General features: G+C 46.2%; 1 long non-coding RNA gene across 2 annotated transcripts in view; it reads right to left on the bottom strand.

The window, feature by feature from the left end:
• LOC108176784 (uncharacterized) overlaps positions 1-21977 on the bottom strand; it is a 196282-nt gene that overhangs the window by 154667 nt on the left and 19638 nt on the right. The window contains exon 2 of one of the 2 annotated variants that reach the window (XR_007920131.2): positions 12779-12863. The exons of the other annotated variant lie outside the window; for it this stretch is intronic. This is a non-coding gene — a long non-coding RNA (uncharacterized lncRNA). The remainder of the gene's footprint in view (positions 1-12778; positions 12864-21977) is intronic. 2 annotated transcript variants of the gene reach the window in all.

The raw sequence follows: 21977 nt of genomic DNA, 5'->3' as shown, positions 1-21977 counted from the left end.
ATATGTTTATTTTATTTATTTGAAAGGCAAAGTTAGAGAGAGAGAGGAAGAGAGACAGAAAGATCTTCCATTTTCTGGTTCACTTCCCAAATGACTACAACATCGAGAGATGGGCCAGGCTGAAGCAAGGAGTCTGGAACCCCATGCAGGTCTCCCAAATAGGTGTCAGGGGCCCAGGGACTCAGGCCATCCTCTGTTGTCTTTCTAGGTTTGTAAGCAGGGAGCTGGATCAGCAACTCATATAGGATGCTGGAGTCACAGACTGTGGCTTAATGTCCTGCACCACAATGCCGGTCCCTGCAGACTTTTTTTTTTTTTTTTTTTTTTGGACAAAGTTAGACAGTGAGAGAGAGAGACAGAGAGAAAGGTCTTCCTTCCCATTGGTTCACCCCCCAAATGGCCACTACAACCAGAACTACACCAATCCGAAGCCAGGAGCCAGGTGCTTCCTCCTGGTCTCCTATGTGGGTGCAGGGACCCAAGCACCTGGGCCATCCTCCACTGTCCTCCCAGGCCACAACAGAGAGCTGGACTGGAGGCGGAGCAACTGGGACTAGAACCCAGCACCCATATGGGATGCTGGCGCCACAGGCAGAGGATTAACCAAGTGAGCCACGGCGCTGGCCCCCAGACATTTCTTTAATACCATCTCCAAATGCTAGTAACTGAGTTCTACATCTGGAAGATGTATTGAGTACCCAGTGCATGCCACATTCTGCATTAGGTCTTTTATGTGTTTCTTTCAACTTTGATCCTCACAGACACTCTGAGAGGCATGGAAGGTCTTCCTGCACACTGCCAAGGAGGTGACAGAGACCCTCAGGTGCTTCTTCATGAACATGAGGTTAATGAGTTGTACATTCAGGACTGGAGCCCAAGACTGGTTTATCCTGTCTCCAGGTTCATCCCAGGATAATCCCCCAGAGTTGCCCTCATTCAGACATACAAGGGCTGAACACTCAAAACTATTAGGCAAGATTAAAAAAAAAAAAAATCTCATGGAGTCCATGGCTGGTGAAAGCAATGAAGGGTGACTCTCAAACTCAAGGACATGTCCTCCTTCTTCTGGCCTGCCTGAAAAATTCTTCTCCCTCACCTGCCACTTCCCACGTTATGCTCTATGCTCTGTTCAATACCAGATTGCTTGTACTGACCAGAATGATCTCATGTCTCATGTCATTGCGCCTTTGAAAATGCTGCTCCCTTCCCCCAGATGCTCTTCCTCTACGTGGATGAACTCTTTGGTGTACTCCTATGCACCCATCAAAACCCTTGGTGAACTCCTATTCTCTCATCAAAACCCTGCAGAAGCATAATCTTTTGGAAGAAATCCTCATCCTTCTCCGATTCCTAAACCCAGTGAAATCCATAAGCTTTTCCTAGTCCCCTCTCTGTATGCTTTTTATAATTATTACAAGCTGTGGGATTTTTTTCTGCGGGTTGCTTGGGCTGTTACATCTGTTTCCCTTGCAAGAACATCTCTCCTATAGACAGGGTCTACGCTTTATTCTCCCCTGGTAGCCTCTATGCCCAGTCCACTATCTGAGTCAAAATATGTAGCTAATTGAATTGGATTGAAATTAAAAATGAAAACAAATATCATGGCAACCCAGAAGAAAGGAAACAAGAGCTAATGTTGTGAGAGTCTATTAAGAAGCAATCAACCAGGCCATGTTTGCCTAATACAGATTACAAAACTGGCACAGAGGCAAGACGGAGCAGTGGTGGGGATTGATACTCTCTGGACATCTGTTGGGTGTCTCAGCTGATAAATCTTTGCCTTGCCTTGCTGACGATTTCATCTTTCAGAAGACAGAGGAAGCAACAAAGGAAATCCTGGCACTAAATCCTGGTAACAAGAAAACACCGGTGGATGAGAAACTGGTGAAACCCTTGGAAGAAAAAAAAAATAGGCACCCAATCTTACAGCTCATGGCAGCACACAAAAAAGAAGCCAGCAAGAGGCTTTACTACACACCTACCAGACATCATCTACTTTACATACATATAACTACACTGAATTCTCAGGGCCACCCTAGACAGGGGCGTTTAAGTCATTTCCTTTTATAACAGAAGAGAACCAGGAATTGAAGAAAGGAAAAGTAACTTGCCCAAGGTCATACAACACGAATCCATCTGCCTGAAAATTCTAGTTCTACCCTCATAATATGCAGCTGAGCAAAAAGCAGGGTAGTGCCTGACTTAAACCTGAGCTCAATTTAAAAAAAAAAATCTGTGTCAATTAGTAAAAGGGTAATTCAAAAAGAGCATGGAAAAACGGAATGTAAAGCCAACTGTATTTTGGGGTAAAAGAACTTTGGAACCCACGCAGTTTTTCATAATATGCTTATAATAATAGGTTTACAATGTGGTTTTCATGACCCTTTTGAAGCCTCCTAATAGGTTTGGTTTTCAAAATGTTTTTTGCACTAAAATAAGTTTATTTTCTAATTCTATTCTGCATGAGTTTGAAATGTGTGTATCAGCCAGGCGATGCTACAGTAATGGGATACACACAGACACCCCGAAGTTGCAGTGCTGTGACATGACAGTTACTTCTTTGAGCCCTGGCCGCCTTCTGGGCCAGGCAGCCACCATCTTTCATGTGTGGTTCAGTACGCCGGTCTGCTTGGAGCTCATGATCCTCATCTCAATAGACGCTTGAGGGTCTGCCTCAGTGCCGGGGAGAGGAAAGCCCTGCATGATCCCACACCAGCCATCCAGCACTTACCCTCGAAGTAGCAAGCACCATCTCTCTCCTCTAACATAACCTAATGTCGAGGGACACAGAAATGCAATTCCTTACCCAAAAAGAGTCAGCCAGAGATGGCTGAGCACCAAAGTCCCTACCACAGCAGCTTTTGTCAAGTTGAGGAAGAAAATCTCTCCACGCAGCAAGAACTCCTGCCAAACCCTGCCTCTGCCTTCTACCAGGAGACACAGGAGAAAACATGAAAATGAAAAGCTACTACCGGCCGGCGCCGCGGCTCAATAGGCTAATCCTCCACCTTGTGGCCCCGGCACACTGGGTTCTAGTCCTGGTCGGGGTGCCGGATTCTGTCTCGGTTGCCCCTCTTCCAGGCCAGCTCTCTGCAGTGGCCCAGCTGCACCCCATGGGAGACCAGGAGAAGTACCTGGCTCCTGCCATCGGATCAGCGCGGTGCGCTGGCCACAGCGCGCCAGCCATTGGAGGGTGAACCAATGGCAAAAGGAAGACCTTTCTCTCGGTCTCTCTCTCTCTCTCTCACTATCCACTCTGCCTGTCAGGAAGGAAGGAAGGAAGGAAAGAAAAGAAAAGAAAAGAAAAGAAAAGAAAAGAAAAGAAAAGAAAAGAAAAGAAAAGAAAAGAAAAGAAAAGAAAAGCTACCTACATAGCAGTGCTCAAAAAGGGAATCCTCTTGGCAGGAGCTTGACTTTGGAAGATGATTTCACAACCAAGACTCAGTGAGCATGTTAGGAATGTTGATGGCATGAACAAGTTTCCCTGGCCTCAACTTACGAAATATTGTTCAGAAGGAACGGGAGTGCCTCAATCACTTCAGGCTGCTGTAACAAAAATATCCAGACTGGGTGGCTCAAACAACAGAAATTTCTATCTCTGTGGAGGCTGGAAGTGCAAGGTCAGTTATAGTCTGTTTGACAGTTTATAGATGGTTGCTTTAATGCTGTGTCCCCAGACAGCAGGAAGAGGGAGAGAGGGAGGGAGGGAGGGAGATATGGAGGGAGGGAGGGAGGGAGGGAGAGAGAGAGAGAGAACGAGAAATCTCATAGGAAATCAGTCTCAACATACGAATTTCAGGGAGGAAGGACTCAAACATGAGCCCATTAACTGGGAGACTCAGAAATTTTGTCTGCACATTTGGTGTTTACCATTCAATGTTATTCCCAATGAGAAAGAAGACAAGGTATTAAAAGCAACTGATGGGAACAGCAAGAGCTAAAGTTCCTATTCAAAATGTTGTATTTCTCACTTAAGATTCACAGGCTCATGAGAGAAAGAGACTGTGTTTATTCCCTTCCTAGAAATGAAGACATTAATGCTTGGAGTATTAAGTAATTGCTCCAGGTTCTACAGCTGTGGTCACTGCTGGGATTCACACCAGGACTGTCTGACTTCTGAGCGGAATCTTCCTCATTCTTTTTTTTTTTTTTTTTTTTTTTTTGGACAGGTAGAGTTAGACAGTGAGAGAGAGAGACAGAGAGAAAGGTCTTCCTTCTGTTGGTTCACCCCCCAAATGGCCACTACGGCCGGCACTGCGCCGATCCAAAGCCAGGAGCCAGGTGGTTCCTCCTGCTCTCACACACAGGTGCAGGGGCCCAAGCACTTGGGCCATCCTCCACTGCCTTCCCGGGCCGCAGCAGAGAGTTGGCTCAGAAGAACAGCAGCCAGGACTAGAACCGGCGCCCACATGGGATGCCAGCTCTGCAGGCAGAGGATTAACTAAGTAAGCCATGGCACTGGCCCCTTCCTCATTCTTTTATCTCCTAAATTTCACTTCAAAGATCAAGACTGAGCATATTAGGCTGTGCAAAAGGTGCTTTGGCTTATAAGATCATCAGGTGGAGAGACTGGTACTGTTTTGCAAGAAAATGAGAAACCCAGGTTGCTGTGTTTCTGAGAGTCTTGTGAGTCCTGCCATCTGCCTCTCCTCATCTCTTGTGATTTTAAGTTGGTGGCTTTTGAAAAGCTGCCAGCTTCGAGAAGGGAGGTTTCTGTTTCCCAGTCATGGCCTGGAGGACTCCTCTCCATCTGTAAGAGCATGGAGATCAAGGGTAAGCTAGTCCCAAGGTCAACCAGACGAACAGATGCTTTCTTTGGTTGGTTTGTGGGGGCCAATTAGTAAATCTGAATGAATGGATTCAATCAAATTCCTTCCCTGGGCTAGGTCTACTGGGGACAGTGATCTGTTCCCAACTTGGGTGGGGGCTGGGCACCCATCTGGACTGGTTTTGGTAGCTTCAGAATAGCTCTTTCAAGAATTACAAAGAAGCAGGTCTATCTACACTCCCATTCATTTGTTCTTGCTTTTTGTTTTATCTATTACCTGAGAGACAGCAAGAGAGAGACAGAGAAATATAAAGAAAGACATTTCTTTCTCCAAATTCTCACAAAGTTCATTTCTCCAAATTCTCACAAAGGCCAAGAGCCAGGAACTCAATCCGGGTCTCCTGCATTGGTAGAAGAAGGCCAGCTACTCCAGCCATCACCTGCTGCTTACCTGGTGCACATCAGAGGAAGCTGGAGTCAAAGAGCTGGATAATGAACCCAAGTACTCCAATATGGAACATGGGCAGATTAACCACTATGATGATGCACACCCCTGTTTGTTTCTTCCTTTTCTTTTTTATTTTTTGAGACTCTTGTTTTCCTCAATTCCCACCCTTTGTAGTCCATCCAGCATATTGTTTAGAGTGAGGCACGCATAGCTTTGATTTCTAGCCCTGCTTCTTGCTAAATGCATGGGCTTGGGCAATAATCTCAGACTGTTTAGCCTCCAGAGCCATGAGAAAATAAGTATCTGTGTGTAAGCCGCTCAGTCTGCGGTATTTGGTTAATGCAGCCCAAGCTGACTAGAACACACAACTTTCCGTCTTTCTCCCAAAACACGCTTCTCCCTTTGTCTCCTTGTCAGTGGTTCCAACAACCACCAAAACTGGAATCATTCTAGACTTCCTCTCGCTCTCTCACTCTCCATATCTAACTGGCCCCCAGTTCTGCGGATTCTAGACCACATCGTCTCTGCTCCGTGAGCTTTTCCTCCATCCGCAGCAGTTCTGACTCACACTCACAGCTCGGAGTCTTCTCTAAAACAGAAAACAGCCCCAGTGTGGTCTCCCTCCTGCCAGTCCTCCCAGATCCCTGGAGTCAGCATGAAAGTCACCCTCTGAAGCACTGCCCTGAATCTGCTACTTTCTTGTTTGGAAGTCTTCAAGGACCCAGAGGATCCCCATGATGAAGCCTCTGTCCCTTAGTCAGAAAGGACTACCCATGATCTAGCCCTGCCCACCCGCCAGCCCCACCTCTGGCCATTCTTCAACAAGTTCCTTCCCTTCAGATGCAACAACCTACTTGCACCACTCCCGAATGACTGGCCCACACTGTCCCACACCTCCATGCTTTTGCATGTGCTGTTCCTCCCCCTCACAACTCCCTTCCCTCCTTTGCTAATAACATTTTATCATCAACATTTGCAGGCTTAAATCCCCTCACAGGCCACTTTTTTTAAAAAGATTTATTTATTTATTTGAAAGGCAGAATAACAGAGAGACAGAGTCAGCGAGGGAGAGGGAGAGAGAGAGAGATCTTCTATCCATTGGTCCACTCCCAAAATGGCCACAATGGCCAGAGCTGAGCTGATCCAAAGCCAGGAGCCAGGAGCTTCTTCTGGGTCTCCCATGGGGTGTAGAAGCCCAAGGACTATCTTCCCTGCTTTCCCAGGCCATAGCAGAGAGCTATATCAGAAGAGGAGCAGCTGGGACTCGAACCAGCACCCATATGGGATGTTGGCACTTCAGGCAGCAGCTTTACCCACTATACCACAGGCCCCAGCCCCCACAGGCCACTTCTGATGCCCCCTCCCAGCCTCTATCAGGCAACCTTCCTCTCTGCCCCAAGTCTATCTTATCTGACCCCTAATGTTGTACATGCTTTCAGAACAAAACGAAAAAGGTTTTACATCTATACTAAAGTCAGAAATATCTGAAAGATAATGTTTTATGCATATGAGGGCAATAATTATAATGACAGTATAACATCAACTATGTTGAAGGGCTTAATATGACTAAACACTTTATAGGCATAGTTCATTTAATCCTTTTGACTGCACTATGAAGAAGTATCGTGTTGTTGCTTTGGATGAGACACAGAGAGATCTCACACACATCCACGTGTGCACACACACACACACACACACGCTGGGTTTCTAGGGTCAGAAAGGCATAGTTCTCATGTGGCTCTGTCACTTGCTGTCTGTGTGACCTCAAAGCAGTTCACTTGGTTTCCTTTCATTTCCTCATCTCTGGAATGGGAAAAGATCTGTTGTGGTAATTAAATAATACTATTGATAAAATGACTGGCACATAGTAGGCACTTAGTGGTAATGCAGCTTCCCCTAAACAGTAACCTCTGAACACGTATTATTTGTCGGGGTTATTATGAAAATCCTGAGTTAGATGAGTAGCCTTCTGCTCGGCTGAGATTTGAATGCATTAATCTGCTCATTTCACTGCTAACTTACCCAGCGGACAAGCTTACTCCAGGCCCCTCCCCCTTCAGTGCCCCCCCACACACACACACACACAACTCTGCTCTCCTGGGAAAGGTGAAGCTCAGGGGGAGTGCTTTGAGTTAGGGTTAAGGCGAGCATGATTCCCAGAAGGTTCACTTGATAACTTTTTTAAAAAACCAAAACCTTAGCAGTTTTGCTTTTGCCTTTGTGAACTGAACGTAAAAGCATTAGATACAAACTGCTGTCAACCACATCCCAAAGGCCGTGTCCAACACCCTGTGCCCAGGTGTGGAAACTCAGCGATTTGACACAGGCAGGGGGTGCTGGGATAGGATTTGCACAGCAACCTGTTTGTCCACTCAGAGCCTCCCCAGCCCTCCCCAGCACCTCACTCAGGAATACATTGACATTTCCAAACATATTGATTACAGGAGCAGACTGAATCTGGGCGGGGGAAGGGGGAGAAATGCACTGACTTTATTATTTGTGGGAGGGAAAAAAAAAAGAATAAACAAGGGTGCTTTTGTTTGGAGGACAAAACCAAAATTATCGGTTGAATGGGACTGAATTAAGCACTTAAAGTTCAATCTTTCCAGGGTGCTGACACTGCAGTGGAGATCAATACGGAAACAATTTCCACCATGGGGAACCTGGGCTCTGGTTATTAACAACTAATTATAGCCAGCTTTCTGCAGAATGGGCTGACTTCTCTCCAAGTCTGCCATGCAGCACGACTTGTTGGTAATGTCAGACTCAGTCCGGGAGCTGGTGCCCAGAGCAGCAAATCCAAGGTCAGGATAAAGAAACGTCCAAAGGTCTCTGCTCTGGGGGCCTGCTTCCCAGGTCAGGGCACAGGACGCCCACTGCACTTTTATCAGAATTTTTAATTATCACTATCAACAGCAAGGCGGCGTCTTCCCTGGAGCATCAGCACGGCCATATCAGCTATTAAAACACGGGCAGTCTCCCACCCTGTTCAGAAGCTCAGTAAGGACATCGCTCAGCAACCACCCTTGGGACCTCTCGGCCCCCTCCCTCCCATGATCCAAGAAGTAGAGGGGTCACAACATCAAGGGGTCTCCAGGACCTGCTTGGCCCTGCCTCAAGCCAGCCTGAGGCTTGTAGGTGGACAAGTATTTTGAGCATGGCCCTGATGACAGACACATCAGTCACAAACCCAAATGCTTCCTGCTTGGGTAGTAGGGTGCTGGTTACACATAAATCAAGTCATAAACACAATGCAGTTATGAGTTGTTTATGTACACATGTATATACAGCCATATATGGAAATATATTTCATATTAATTTCCATTAAATATATACACTATCCATAATTATGCCATAGATAACAATATATACTTATTTACTGTAGATAACTATCAACAGAGATAGATACTTATATATAAAGGTTATACATAATTAAATGCAGAGAGTTGTAGACAGTCAACTCTCTACATCTGCAGGTTCAGCATCTAATGACTCAGCCAACTATGAATCAAAAATATTCAGAAAACTGCATCTTGTACAGACCTTTGTTATATCATTATTCCCCAAATGATACAGTATAACAACTATTTATGTTGCAATTTACATTGCATTAGGTGATATAGACAATCTAGAGATGATTTAAGTCTACAGGAAACTGTGTGTTGGTTATATGCAAATACTAAGTCCAATAAAAGACTCACGCATCTGTGGATTTTGGTATCCACAGGAGATTCTGGAACCAATCCCCCATGGATACCAAGGGACAATTGTATAGATAACAATATATGTAGTTAAATATGGCATGTAAATTACCCATTTTCCTACAAACTATATGTTTCAATAAACCTATATCCTGGGTGCATTTCGATAACTCTATACCTGTATCGCTAATACATACACTATCTAGAACTATAGTAAATTGCTGTATATAAACCATAACTACACACACACACACAGTATATTTGGGAGAGCTATCCATGTTAGCATCTATAAATTAATCTCATCTTTTTTAACAATCTCATAGCATTCAATAGAATGGTTTACCATAATTTAGCTGACCCTTACTGATGGATGTTTCTTCACTATTACCTATGATTCTGCAATGTCTTGAACATATATTCTCTCTCTCTCTCTCTCTCTCTTTCTCTCTCACCACACACACACACACACACTCACACAAAGCGTTTCTGTTGGATCAATGTGATGTGTACTTTTAATTGGGGCAGATCTTGACAAACTACTGATGTTTCCTTTCAATCCCAAATGGCGATGGCAAGAGCTCTATTGATCAGGAAGAGCCCCTGCAGCTGTCCCTGGTCCAGCTGAAGCGTCTGCACTGGGCCCATCTGTGTTTAACAAGGGAGTCCACAGGGCTCTGACAGGTCTGCTCTGGCTTATGTTTGCCCACAAAGAGGCTGAGGGAAGCTGCATCACTATTTTGAACCAAGATTATTCCAGATGCCCCAAAGTTTGCAGCCTGCTGAGCTCCCTGAGAACAACAAACAGCAAACTTCCCTGCAGAATCTGGTAGTCAAAGTTGGGTCATCAACTGTCACCCAGGTCCCAAAATCATTCTGCTTGTCTCCAAAGGGCTAACGAGTCCCTCTGAGAGTTCTGCCAACCTGTGGCTGCCATGCCTGCCTAGGATGTCACCAACCTCCCATGAAAGATAGCTGCCAATCTCTAGTCCTTGATCATTGCTCCACAAACTCAGTGCACTGGGCTAGACTGAAAACAGAGGCCATCTTCTGTCTTCTAGCCTTCCATCTTAAAGCTCCAGGACATGAGAGCAGGCAGAGGAGAAGGAAGTTCTGTCCACAGGAAAAGAAGCTCGATCCCCAGCTCAGTCAGCCAAATATCCCATGACACACACATTCTTACTCAAACCACAGAGGACTTGAGGCGGCTTCCAAGAATGCACACAATAAAATCGGAAAATGTAATTAAAAGACAAAGCCAGGGAAAATACACGGGAGATAGGAAATGAAGACCAAGAGGAAATGCTACTACACAGATGTAAAGCACTCAGTTCTGCACAATTTTTAGGCATCTGGATCCCAGTTGAGCTTTAAGTTCCCTGGTGGCCAGAGCAAAAACAGAATAATCATGAAGAGGAAAATGGGAAATAAAGAGTGCATGACCCTCAGTTTCCCAGACAAGTTGTTTCTCCCTTGAAAGGAGTTCCCACACAGGGATTCCAGCCAGGGCAGCAAGACCCCTCCACGCTGCCTTGCTGGGCCCCACACCGCATCTCAGCACCCCGCCCCTCCCCCCACCCCCCGCCAACTTCTACTCTGCTCATTTACCACTCATCTTCCCTTCCAAGGGTGCTTCCAAACCAGACAAAACCCACACATCCCTCTGAGGCTCCTGATCATCTCTCTGCTTCGTGCTTTTGTTTTACTAAACTGACAACAGTTAAACATTAGGAAATTGGGGGCAGGTATTTGGCCTACTGGTTAAGGCACCTGTTAAGATGCCCCATTCCACACTGGAGTGCCTGGGTTTGATTCCTGGTTCTGGCTCCAGATTTCAGTTTCTGGCTAATGTGCACCCTGGTAGTAGCAGATGATGGCCCAAGTACTTGGCTCCCTGCTACCCATACTGGAACACCTGGATTCAGCCCCGGCTCCTGGTTTTGTCCTGGCCCAGCCGCAGCCACTGCATTTGGGGAGTGACCTAGAAGATGAGACCTCTCACTCTTTCAGGCTTTCAAGTAAATAATTTTTTAAAATTAGGAAATTTCACATAAAAAGATTTCTCACATTTCAAAAAAATCAGTCCAAAAAGAAGTCAGGCACACAGTCTCCCTGCAGTTGGAGCTGGCTAGCAGTCTCCTCTTTCATGAGGAAAAGAGGCCTCCAGTTCACCCTCTTCTCCCATGCCACACATCCATCCCACCACATCACGCCTGCAAACCCCAGTTTGGTCAACAAACACGTAAAACCTTTTTTATTATTATTTTATACTTTTTTGAAGATTTATTTATTTACTTGAGAGGCAGAGTTACAGGCAGAGAAAGGGAAAGACAGAGAAACGTCTTCCACCCACTGATTCACTCCCCAAATGACCACAATGGCTGGAGTTGGGACGATCTGAAGCCAGGAGCCTGGAGCTTCCTGTGGGTCCAAGGATTTAGGCCATCTTCCCCTGCTTTCCCAGGCCATAGCAGAGAGCTGATTGGAAGTGGAGCAGCCAGAACTCGAACTGGCAACCATGTGGGATGCTGGCACTGCAGGCATGAGCTTTACCCGCTATCCCACAGCGCCGGCCCCTTGTTATTATTTTTCTAAAACAGAGGCAAGGCAAATGGAATAAGCAAGGTGGCACAGAAGACCTGAATTCAGACCTGTGACTTCACTGTCCCTCCATTCTCTGGGTCCTTAAGATGAGGAATCAGACAGCAATGACAAACTCTGTCTCTGACATCATTCTGTTTTCTGACAGAGGTCCCATTTTTCAGGGTAGGGGAATTTGTTGACAGCCACAAACCATGCCAAGTTTGACTACCGGGTCAGGAGAGGGGCTCTCCTACGTGCCACCATTTCACTTTGTTTTCTAGTTGTCTCCCCACCCACCCAGCTCCCCTGCTTCCCTACCTTGCTTCTCCACCCACCCCAGCCAGTCACTTCCCCCGGTTTCGCCAGCTCACCAGGCTGATGCAGCTGCAGAGGCTTAGAGGCAGGAGATGACCCTTGCACCCAGAAACAAAAACAAAACAATGACTGCTCCCCCAACAACAAGGCAGAACAATTTCTTCCTTTCCTCAAATTGCACAGAAGCAGTAGCCTGTTGGCCAGAGAGGCAAGATCAGCCTCAGGTGTGTCCTGGAAGCTGAGCCTTGAGCGCCATCTAGGAGCAATGGGCAGTACTGCAGGCTCCCGGTCCCCTCCAGGATCTCCTGGCCAATGGCCCTTGGCTGAAAGGTCCCTATGCCCTTGGAGGCCATGTGCTGCAGAGGCCAGTCTGGGGCTTTACTGTCATACCCTGCCACTTCACTAGCTGTGGGAGCTCGGGCAAACCGTTTCCTTATCTGCAAACTGGGTGACTGGAGGATTAAATAAGAGTAACGACATAATCTGGCTTATAACACACAGCCAATAAACTTTTATTCCCTTCTTTCATCCGCACCATAAATTGACTCATCCACAGACAAGTAGCTCTGGGGGGTGAAGGGAGTTGGTTGGGCTCCTCTGTAAAGTAGGCCTGGGAACCTCAGAGGTTATGGTGAACAGATGCAACGCACTCCATATACACCCTACCTGGCACACAGGGAGTGCTCACCTGAGGATAAGGGGCGGGGAAGGAAACCGGCCCTGTCAGAGGCTCCGAGGTTCACAGGCATGAATATAAACAAGAGTCTTAGCAAGGAAGCCGAGTGTAAGTGAGAACACAAGGTAATACATGAGACCATGAACAGGTGCGTGTCAATAGAACCCCCCAGGCTGTATCACTTACCTTGCCACGTCCCTCCACACAAAGCCTTTCAGTGAAGGACTGTACCCTGCCTCCTCCAATCTACTGACAAGTCAAATGAGGCTCAGCAAGATAAGAGGATGTACCTGGGTTTACAATGCTCAAGACCCCACTCCTCTGCACATCTGCCCCATCTTCTTTCTTCCCAAAATGGCCTTCCCATTTCTGCCACTGAAATAGAACAAATGCAAAAATCTCACTCTTCCTTCCCCTGCCTCACCTCCTATACTTCATCAGTCTGTGTTCTAACCTCCCATGGCTCTCCCATCCCATCCTCTGCATTCTCACCCTCCTCCCCCAGGTCAGAGCCCCCTTTAACCCCCTGGATGCCTTCAGAGGCCTCCTACCCAGGCTCTCTGCCTTCCAGCTCTCCTCCCTCCAATCCATCCTTCCTGCTGGGGCCTCCAAGGAGCTCTCCCTTCCTGCTAGTCCAAATGCAAGTCTGACCCTTCTGAGATACATACCTACAACGCCTGCAAGAACCTCTGCTTTCCCTGAACAGAGGTAGAATTCACACTTGTGCCTGCACATCAGAATAATCTGAGGAGGCTTTACACTACCCTGTTTGACAATAAGCACAGGAAAAGGTGCTCGGTATCTTAGCCATCAGAGAAATGCCAGTGCAAATCAGAGTGAGCTACCCCTTCCCACCCAACAAGATGGCTATAATAGAAAAAATGGACAACAGCAAGCACTGGTTCACATATGGACAAAATTGGAAGCCTCCTCTACTAGTGGTGGTTTAAAATGGCACAGTCACTCTGGAAAATAAAGCTGGCCAGTTTTCAAAAATTTACGGCATAGAGTTGCCATGTGATCCAGCAATTCCACTCCTTGGTGTAGCACAGTACTTCAAAAAGTTCATGGAGGGGCCAGCGTGGTGGCACAGGTTAATCCTCTGCCTGTGGCACTGGCATCCCATATGGGCACCAGTTCAAGCCCAGCTGCTCCACTTTGATCCAGCTCTCTGCTACAGCCTGGGAAAGCAGTAGAAGATGACCCAAGTCCTTGGGCTCCTGCACCCACGTGGGAGCCCTGGAAGAAGCTCTTGGTTCCTGACTTCCTATCGGCTCAGCTCTGGCCTTTGCAGCCAACTGGGGAGTGAACCAGCGTATGGAAGACCTCTCTCTGCCTCTGCCTCTCTATAACTTTGCCTTTCAAATAAATAAATAAATCTTTTTTAAAAAATGTTTGTTTTGGTACAAAAGAAATTTTTGAAATCTATGCAGTTTTTTCATCATATGCATTCTCCATGAACTTTTTGAAGGTCCCGCATGTATCCAAGAGAATGGAAAACAGATGTCCACATAACACTTAGGCACAAATGTTTATAAAATCATTAATAATATCCAAAAAGTAGAAATAGCCCCATGGCCCCGACCGATGAACAGAGAAACCAAGTGGGTCTCCCCATGCAGTGGCATGCTGAGCTGCAAGGACCAAGCAAGGATACTCGCTGCAGCACACACAGACCAGTAACCACTGGGATCGGCGAAGGTGCCAGTCCCAGAGAACCACATACTGCATGTGGTTCCACTGTGTACATGGAACTCCAGAGCAGGCAGAAAGTGAATCAGTGACAGCCTAGGGCTGGGGGAGGTAGAGGACATGAGATCCTGGAGGAGACACAGGGTTTCTTTTCAGACTGGTGAAATGGTCCGTTGTGGTGATGGTGCCACAAGTCTATGAACACTAAGGACCACTGCACTGTGCAGTTTAAATGGGTGAATTATATATTTGAATAAGACTGTTTAAAAAAATCCTCATCTCCATCATTTCCCTATGTTGTATATAACTTCATATGTGACTTCCTATTAATGTTTGCTTACTGTCTACCACAATAAAGGTAATCTTTTTTTCTTTTAAGAGCAGGAGAGAGACAGAGAAGGAAGGAGTTCCCCAAATGTCTGCAAAGGCTGGGGCTGGGCCTGGTCCAGGGCAAAAGCTGGGAGCCTCTGGGTATCAGGAACACAATGACTTGAACCATCTGTGGATGCCTCCTGGGGTCTACATCAGCAGGAAGCTGAAGTCAGAAGCCAGAGGTGGGACTCAAACCCAGGCATGCCAGTGTGGGATGTAGGCATATTAACAAGCAGGCCAAATGCCTGCCCCAGTAAAGGTAACCTTAACAAGGCTTATTCATCTCTACACTGCCAGTATCTTGACAAGTGCTTGACACAGAAGCGTACTGGACAAATAAGTGCTCATAAATGAATATGTTAGTGGATGCCTGTGTAGTAAAATAAGAGTCGGTACAAATAAAATTAAAAAATACTGTTCCTAGGGTTCTCCCCACTAAGATTCAGACACAGTTGATCTGAAGGAGGACCTGACAGATCATGGCTTAATCTTTTCAGCTGATTCCATCCCACAGGCCAAGGCTGGGAGCCCCATCCCTAGGGTCTCTGCTGGCGATGTCTCAGTAGCCCCCTCCCTCCAGCTTCTACTGATGTTCTAAAGTCAAGACAAATTACCCAGTTCAGTAACTCAACTGAGACCAGAGTCTTTAGCATCAAAATCATCAAAGATGCCTCTTAAAATTCATATTCCTAGTCCTCATTCAAGATATCTAGGATTCAAATCCCTGAAGAGGGGCCCAGGAATCTGCACATCTAACAAGTGCCCTTTCTCAGACACGCTGCAAGTGGGAGAGGTGGATACCTACAGAACCAAATTCATCCAAGTCCCTTGAGGGCTTAGCTCCACCACATCTCCAAATTCTCTCATCATCTCTGCCCTGCCCTCTGAGGCTCCACCTACACCTGCTGCTCCAGGTAACAGAAATGCCTCTCCCTGCTCCTTCACTTGGCACCTGTCACCAGCCTCTAAGCCTCTACTCAAGGTCAACTCCTCCAGCAAAGTGTCCCTGGGTTGGGTGACTTATCTGGGCTCCCAAGACTCCTACAAGTGTACTTGCTATTGCCCAGTTGGTTCCTATCTAGGGCTATGGTGCTCCCCAAGGGACACTGGTGATTCCAGACATATTTCTAATTATCACAAGAGAGGGAGGTGCTATTGTCTTCTGGAAGGTACAGTCCTGGGATGCTGCTAAATGTCCTACAGTGCACAGGAAAGTCCCCCTCCTCTAAGGAACTGTCTGACCCCAAATGTCAATAGTGCTGACACTGAGAAGCCCTGCCACAGCTTATTATCATGGGAGTTTTTTCAGGGGAAAAAATGTGTAAGACTCCTCCACTGTAACTTCAGCACCAGGTACAGAGCCTGGCACATGGCAGGTGTTCAGTAAGTATTATAGAATGAATTATCCATAACTTTCCTCTTGACATTTAGGTGTGTTCGTGTATACCTCACCTCACCCCATAAAGGATTTTTAATAGCTAACAAAAACCTACAAAACACAACAGGATCAAATAAATGAGAGTGTCTTAGAAGAAGGAAATGAGATGAAGCCATGGTAGGTTGGGGTCAGGTAATTATCAGGAACGGTGATTACAGTAGTAAGGTTGAGATGTGCTGAGGTTTGGCTCTAGGCTTCCAGTTGGCCAAAGCAAAGTGGGAAACAAGAGACTCATGGTACCCAGGCAATAAAAACTCATTAGTTGCTCAAGGTCATTTAAGAAGTGAACCAGCAGACAGAAGATGTTGAGGCAGCAGAGGACTGGGGAGTGAAGCAGACCATACTCTTAACAGCATCAAAACACATCAGTCTTTTGTAAATATCTCTTATAACTTCTGATGATCTCTTCTTGCCTCCCTAAACTCACTCATTTTGCCAGGTAGGTTGATAGGTTTTTCCCATGCCTTGAGTATGGGCTTTGCCATGTGAATCCTTTAGTCAATAGGATGAAGACAGATGTGATGCAGCCAGACGTGACTTCTTGCATCTCTTTCATCACCCTGAGAAGAATATGCCTCAGCTGTACCCCTGGACCAACGAGAGTGAGAGACAAAAGTGTCAAGCTGACTCAACCCACAAACCCGCAGCCTACAAGAGAACCAACCTGCTGAGCCAAGCCTAGCTCAACCAACCCCTCCTCCCCACAATGAGTTGAAATCACATGAGACAAGGACAGCTGAGTCCAGCAGAGAAAGCCTGGCCGGCCATCTTCATAGATGTGTGAGCTAAATCTACAATCATTATTGCATTCCACAGAGTTTGAGGATTGTCATGAGGCATATTCCAGCTCCAACTAACCAAAACATCTCCAGCTGCACAGTTAGAGATAATACCAAATCATGGCTAAGTAAATGCAATCTTTTGTGGGGCAAATGTAGAGGGAACTGCTCCATGATACTTAAGTATGTTCCCCCAACTAGGAAATAACTCCTTGATGACTGGATATATACCCTGCTAAGTGACCACCAAAGAACTGGATACTTAAGCATACTTGATGCAAATGTGTGAGTCAGCACTTGATTGGAAGCATAACCCACATTTCAAACATGATGCCAGAATAAACTAAAGTCAGAATGTTCACAAAACTGGGTAATTGATGTATTTACTGTGGACAATTCACAGACTCGAGTGCTCCAATTGGTCTCCATTGTATCAAATGTGCCAGAGACCTTGAAGCAGGTGATTGAGGTAAACTTTCCAGACTGAGCTTCTAAGTGGTGTCACTCTACCCTGGGTGGTTGCGTTCCTCCTGGTCATCTCAGACTACTCTGGAATGAGTACAAAAACCCTTTTAATCTCTCGTGCCTGCAGAAGGCTCTACTTCTAATTCAGATACCTTCCTTTGTTTCCCTCCATTAGATTACAGGCCTGGGACCCTAGCTTGTCTTCTTAGAAATTATAAGGCCCCCTCCTACCCCGCCTATATACACAGTCTCAATTCCACATGCAACTGTAGAGTCCTGGATCACTTATGTGCTATGTGGCCTTGGGAAGGCACTTAACCTTTCTGATCCTCAGCTGTCTTACCTATATAACAGACACAATAACATTTATCTACTTCATGGTGATTGTTAGGGTTGAGAAAGGCAAGATATCTAAAGTGCTTAACACAGCTCCTGACTTGTGACAGTGTTTAATGAATGTGAGCTGTGATCATTTGGCTTTGAGTTGACAGAACAGACTGGTCATGGAGGAGCTTCAGAGTAGTGGGTGGGGTGAGCTGGGAAACAGAAGCAATGGGACCTGCACTTGCTGTGTGCCAGCAGCTGTACTAAGCACTTGAAATACACTCTCAGTTTTAATGCATTAGCACCATCAATTTTTTCACCATTGCTCCTGTAACTGGGCACAAATTTGGAATTTTCCTGTAGTTCTGAAACTGATGATTACAGCAGACAGCTGGAAGCCATCTCAGGGAAGGCAACCTCCAAGAAAGACTGCTCCAAGAGTCAGTGATCATACCTCCCAGGTTCACCTTGTGTGGTTCCAATTTATACCTGTTGCCTTAACCCAACTATTAATAATTTCCTACTCTCTTACATACTCAGACATGGCCATATTTAGACAGTAAGTTAGAGGATAACCTACCATGGAGTTGAGGATACAGGTTGATTACAAGGAAAAAGGGGCTTGTGGCTCCATCCCTGAGCTAAAGAATAATCAGCCCCTTCTAGAGCTGTTATCAGAGCAAAGTGAAATGAGGCCATTCTTGGAAATGTTTATTCCAAGAAAAGTTTATTGAAGAATGGGGCAGGTGTCCCTTCCTCATTCCCCATGTTCTCCAGAGCTCCTCAAGGATGCCTGTGACCCATTTGGAAGGGAGAGGTCAAGAAAGAACTGCAAGGCTACCCAGGGAGCTACTAACGGAGGGACAGGAAGCCAGGGATGATGGAGAGGAGCCCAAGGGAGGCAGGGGGGCCCTCCCATAGGAGATTTCAGTGACAGACAAGGCACAGGTAGAGTCAGAGTAGCAGTCAGGGCACAGGCAGAGTTGAAGTGACAGTGCACAGATAGAGTTGGAGTGACAGACAGGGTACAGGTGGAGTTGGAGTGACAGATAGGACACAGATGGAGTTGGAATGACTGATAGGGCACAGGTGGAGTTGGAGCGACAGAGATCAGAAATGCCACTTCACATTTACAGCCTTGCCAAGTGAAGACATGCCTTCCACCTCCCACTTCTCCTCTCCCTCTCAACACACAAGAAGGTAAAGATGTGCAGAGAGCTAAACAGGCCCCCAACCCACACACACACCTCTTTGGGTCCTGCCATGGGAAGGGAGAGAACTTCTAATTGGGTCTGAAACTGGAGGTTCAAACTGAACCAAACTGAATTTTCCAACAGCTGAACTGAACATGGCCAGAAAACTCCAGTGGGGTGGAGTGATTTAACACGTGGTTGATAACAGGATTAAAAAAAATCATTTTATGTTTGTACCCCCATGGATTTGAAACCTCTCCCCAAACTAATTAATTGCCAGTCATTTGTTACGTACTTGGTACCAAGTGCTTTATATACCTGAGCTCATGGAAAGCTCACAACAATCCCTGCTCCCATCTAACAGAGGAGAAAACTGAGGCTGCCAATAGGTGAAGAAATTTGCTCAAGGGGCCAGCACTGTGATGTAGTGGGTAAAGCCGCCACCTGCAGTGCCGGCATCCCAAATGGGCACCAGTTCAAGTCTGGCTGCTCTACTTCCAATCCAGCTCTCTGCTATGGCCTGGGAAAGCAGCAAAAGATGGCCCAAGTGTTTGGGCCCCTGCACCCACGTGGGAGATCCAGAAGAAGCTCCAGGCTCCTGGCTTCGCATTGGCCCAGCTTCACTGTTTATGCCATTTGGGGAGTGAACCAGTAAATGGAAGACTTCTCTATCTCTCTGCCTCTGCCTCTCTGTAACTCTGCTTTTCAAATAAATAAATATAATCTTTAAAAAAAGAAAAGAAATTTGTTCAAAGGAGCCCAGCAACAAAATGAGCAGAGTACAGATTTTTATTTATTTATTTATTTGACAGGTAGAGTTACAGACAATGAGAGAGAGACAGACAGACAGAAAGGTCTTCCTTCCGCTGGTTCACTCCCCAAATGGCCACTACAGCTGACGCTGCGCCGATCCAAAGCCAGGAGCCAGGGGCTTCTTCCTGGTCTCCCATGTGGGTGCAGGGGCCCAAGCACCTGGGCCATCCTCCACCGCCCTCCTGGGCCACAGCAGAGAGCTGGACTGGAAGAGGAGCAACCGAGACTAGAACCCAGCACCCAAATGGGATGCTGGCGCCACAGGCGGAGGATTAACCAAGTGAGCCACAGCGCTGGCCCCAGAGTACAGATTTTAACCCAAGTCTGCCCACCTGCACTTTGTCCCCTCCATCTACCTGATGTCTCAGTTCCATCCTCACCTGCCTGAATCTGCAGGCATCCCCCAGGCCTCCTCCACACCAGGACAGAGGCCCAGCCTGTTACATGGCACACAGTCTCTGTGGGAGAAGCTTTGGCTGTGCCTGACCACAAGGCCCGCAGGGAGCTAATAAAGTATTCCAAAAGAAAATCTGCACTGATGACCTATTGACAGGAGTGCATTTCCTGAGCTGGCATATATTTTTTCCTCCAGCAATTGTTACAAAGCAAGTGCAAGTGTAAACCCTGAAGCCTCATCTGAGGGACCCCTTGCTCATCACTAATGATATGGCCTGCAAAGCCAGCCTCCCAGTCAAGTCCATCACAAAGTGACCATCCCTTAGGGATGAGGAAAGACAAGTGTTAGAGGCCTGCATATTTCTATAGAAAACCATTTCTGTTTTATTCCTTGCAGAAATGACCTTTATAATATCACTTTTTTCTCCCCTGATCTAATCATTTTCTGTGAAAAAATCACAGCTAATTCACAATATAATATCCAAAAAATAAAAACCCGAATTTCCATCAATAGGGGAATGGTTGAACAAACCCTGTTATAGGCACCCAATAGAGTACTGTGAAGTCATATTCAAAGAATGAGGAAAATCTCTGTCCTCAATATAGTGATTTCCAATTTGTAATTTCAAACGAAATTAGTAAGGTTCAGAAGAGTATATAGTTTTGTGTAAAAAAAAAAGAAGTTGAAAGAAATGAGGATATATATTTGTCTGTATTAATGAAATGAAACAATGGAAAGAGGAGTCACCAGGAAACACAGCTCTTGGATGGGGAGAGCATAGGGAAGGCAGGACTGGAAATGGAGCTCCACAGAGGCAGCTTTCTGGTAAGACATCTTGGGGTTGACAAACAGGAGTGAAAAATCACAAGGGGAACTTGCAGCTTCTCTTCCATTATTTGTAAAGAAGCATCAACAAGGAAGCAATGATCTCATTATCAACAGAACTGGCACTCTGCCTTTGTATCTGGTATCTTCCAGGAAAATCAAGCTGGCAAAGCCTCAAGTGTTGAACCTGACATGGAGAGGCAGCTGGGCAGAGCAAAATGAAAGCTGAGGACTGATCCCTTCCCTCCAAAATCACTAAATATGTCTTTTGGTCACATGTACCCCCAGGGTTCTTCCTTAAAATGGAAAGCTCCTCTTCACATAAGCCCCCCACAAAGAACTTACCCTGCTTCAACTGCTTGGCTTCCATACTTAATTATAAGACTTCTATGGTTGTGTATTTTCTGTTGACAGACACCACGTCTAAGCCCTACAAGTATATGCCTGTATTGGAGTCCTCGAAACAACTCCTTCCTCTGCCCCATTTGCCCCCAGATATCTACCTCCAGGGTATTCAGATGTTTTCTCAAAGCCACCTCCTCACTGTCCTATCAAAGCTGAGATTTCTCTCCCATCACTTTCTATCTCCTTACCTTATTTATCCTCATGATTCTATTTCTTGACATTTAGCCATGAGTTGACTTGTCTGCTATCTCTCCTCTGTGAAAGCTCCATTAGAGCGGGGCCTGTTGTTGCATCCCCAGTGTCTAACATTTTCCAGAGTAAATAGTGGGTGCAAAGATCATGAGGTGCAAATGGTCATGGTGTCCTAATGGAGTAGAATGAAGGCCAGTGTGGCAAGAAGAAGAGTGCTAGAGATGAACTGAGAGAGGTAGGCAGGGGCCAGACCTGGGAAGCCTTCATAGACCTCCCCAGGAGATTCAGGTTTTATTCTGAACACACTGGGTAGCCTCTAGAGTGTTGCAAACTGGGGAGGGCAGGAAGGGAAGACATCACTTGACTGTGTTTAGTCTAAAGGTCATTCTTGTTTCTTTATGAAGAGCAGACTGAATAGGGCAAAAGTTACTTTACCTCTTGAGACCAGTTATAAAGGCTACTAGGTTACCTCAGAGACCAGTTATAAAGGCTAGCAGAATGGTCCAAAGGAAACAGGATGGTGGCTTGCATTAAGTGGGTAGCGATGAAGATGGACACAGTAGATACAAGGGTTGTGGCTGCTTCTTGGGCATT

The sequence above is a fragment of the Oryctolagus cuniculus genome, chromosome 19, assembly GCF_964237555.1.
Source record: "Oryctolagus cuniculus chromosome 19, mOryCun1.1, whole genome shotgun sequence".
Taxonomy (NCBI): domain Eukaryota; kingdom Metazoa; phylum Chordata; class Mammalia; order Lagomorpha; family Leporidae; genus Oryctolagus; species Oryctolagus cuniculus.
The sequence above is the reverse complement of the archived record's forward strand: the minus strand, read 5'-3'. Positions and strand labels throughout refer to the sequence as shown.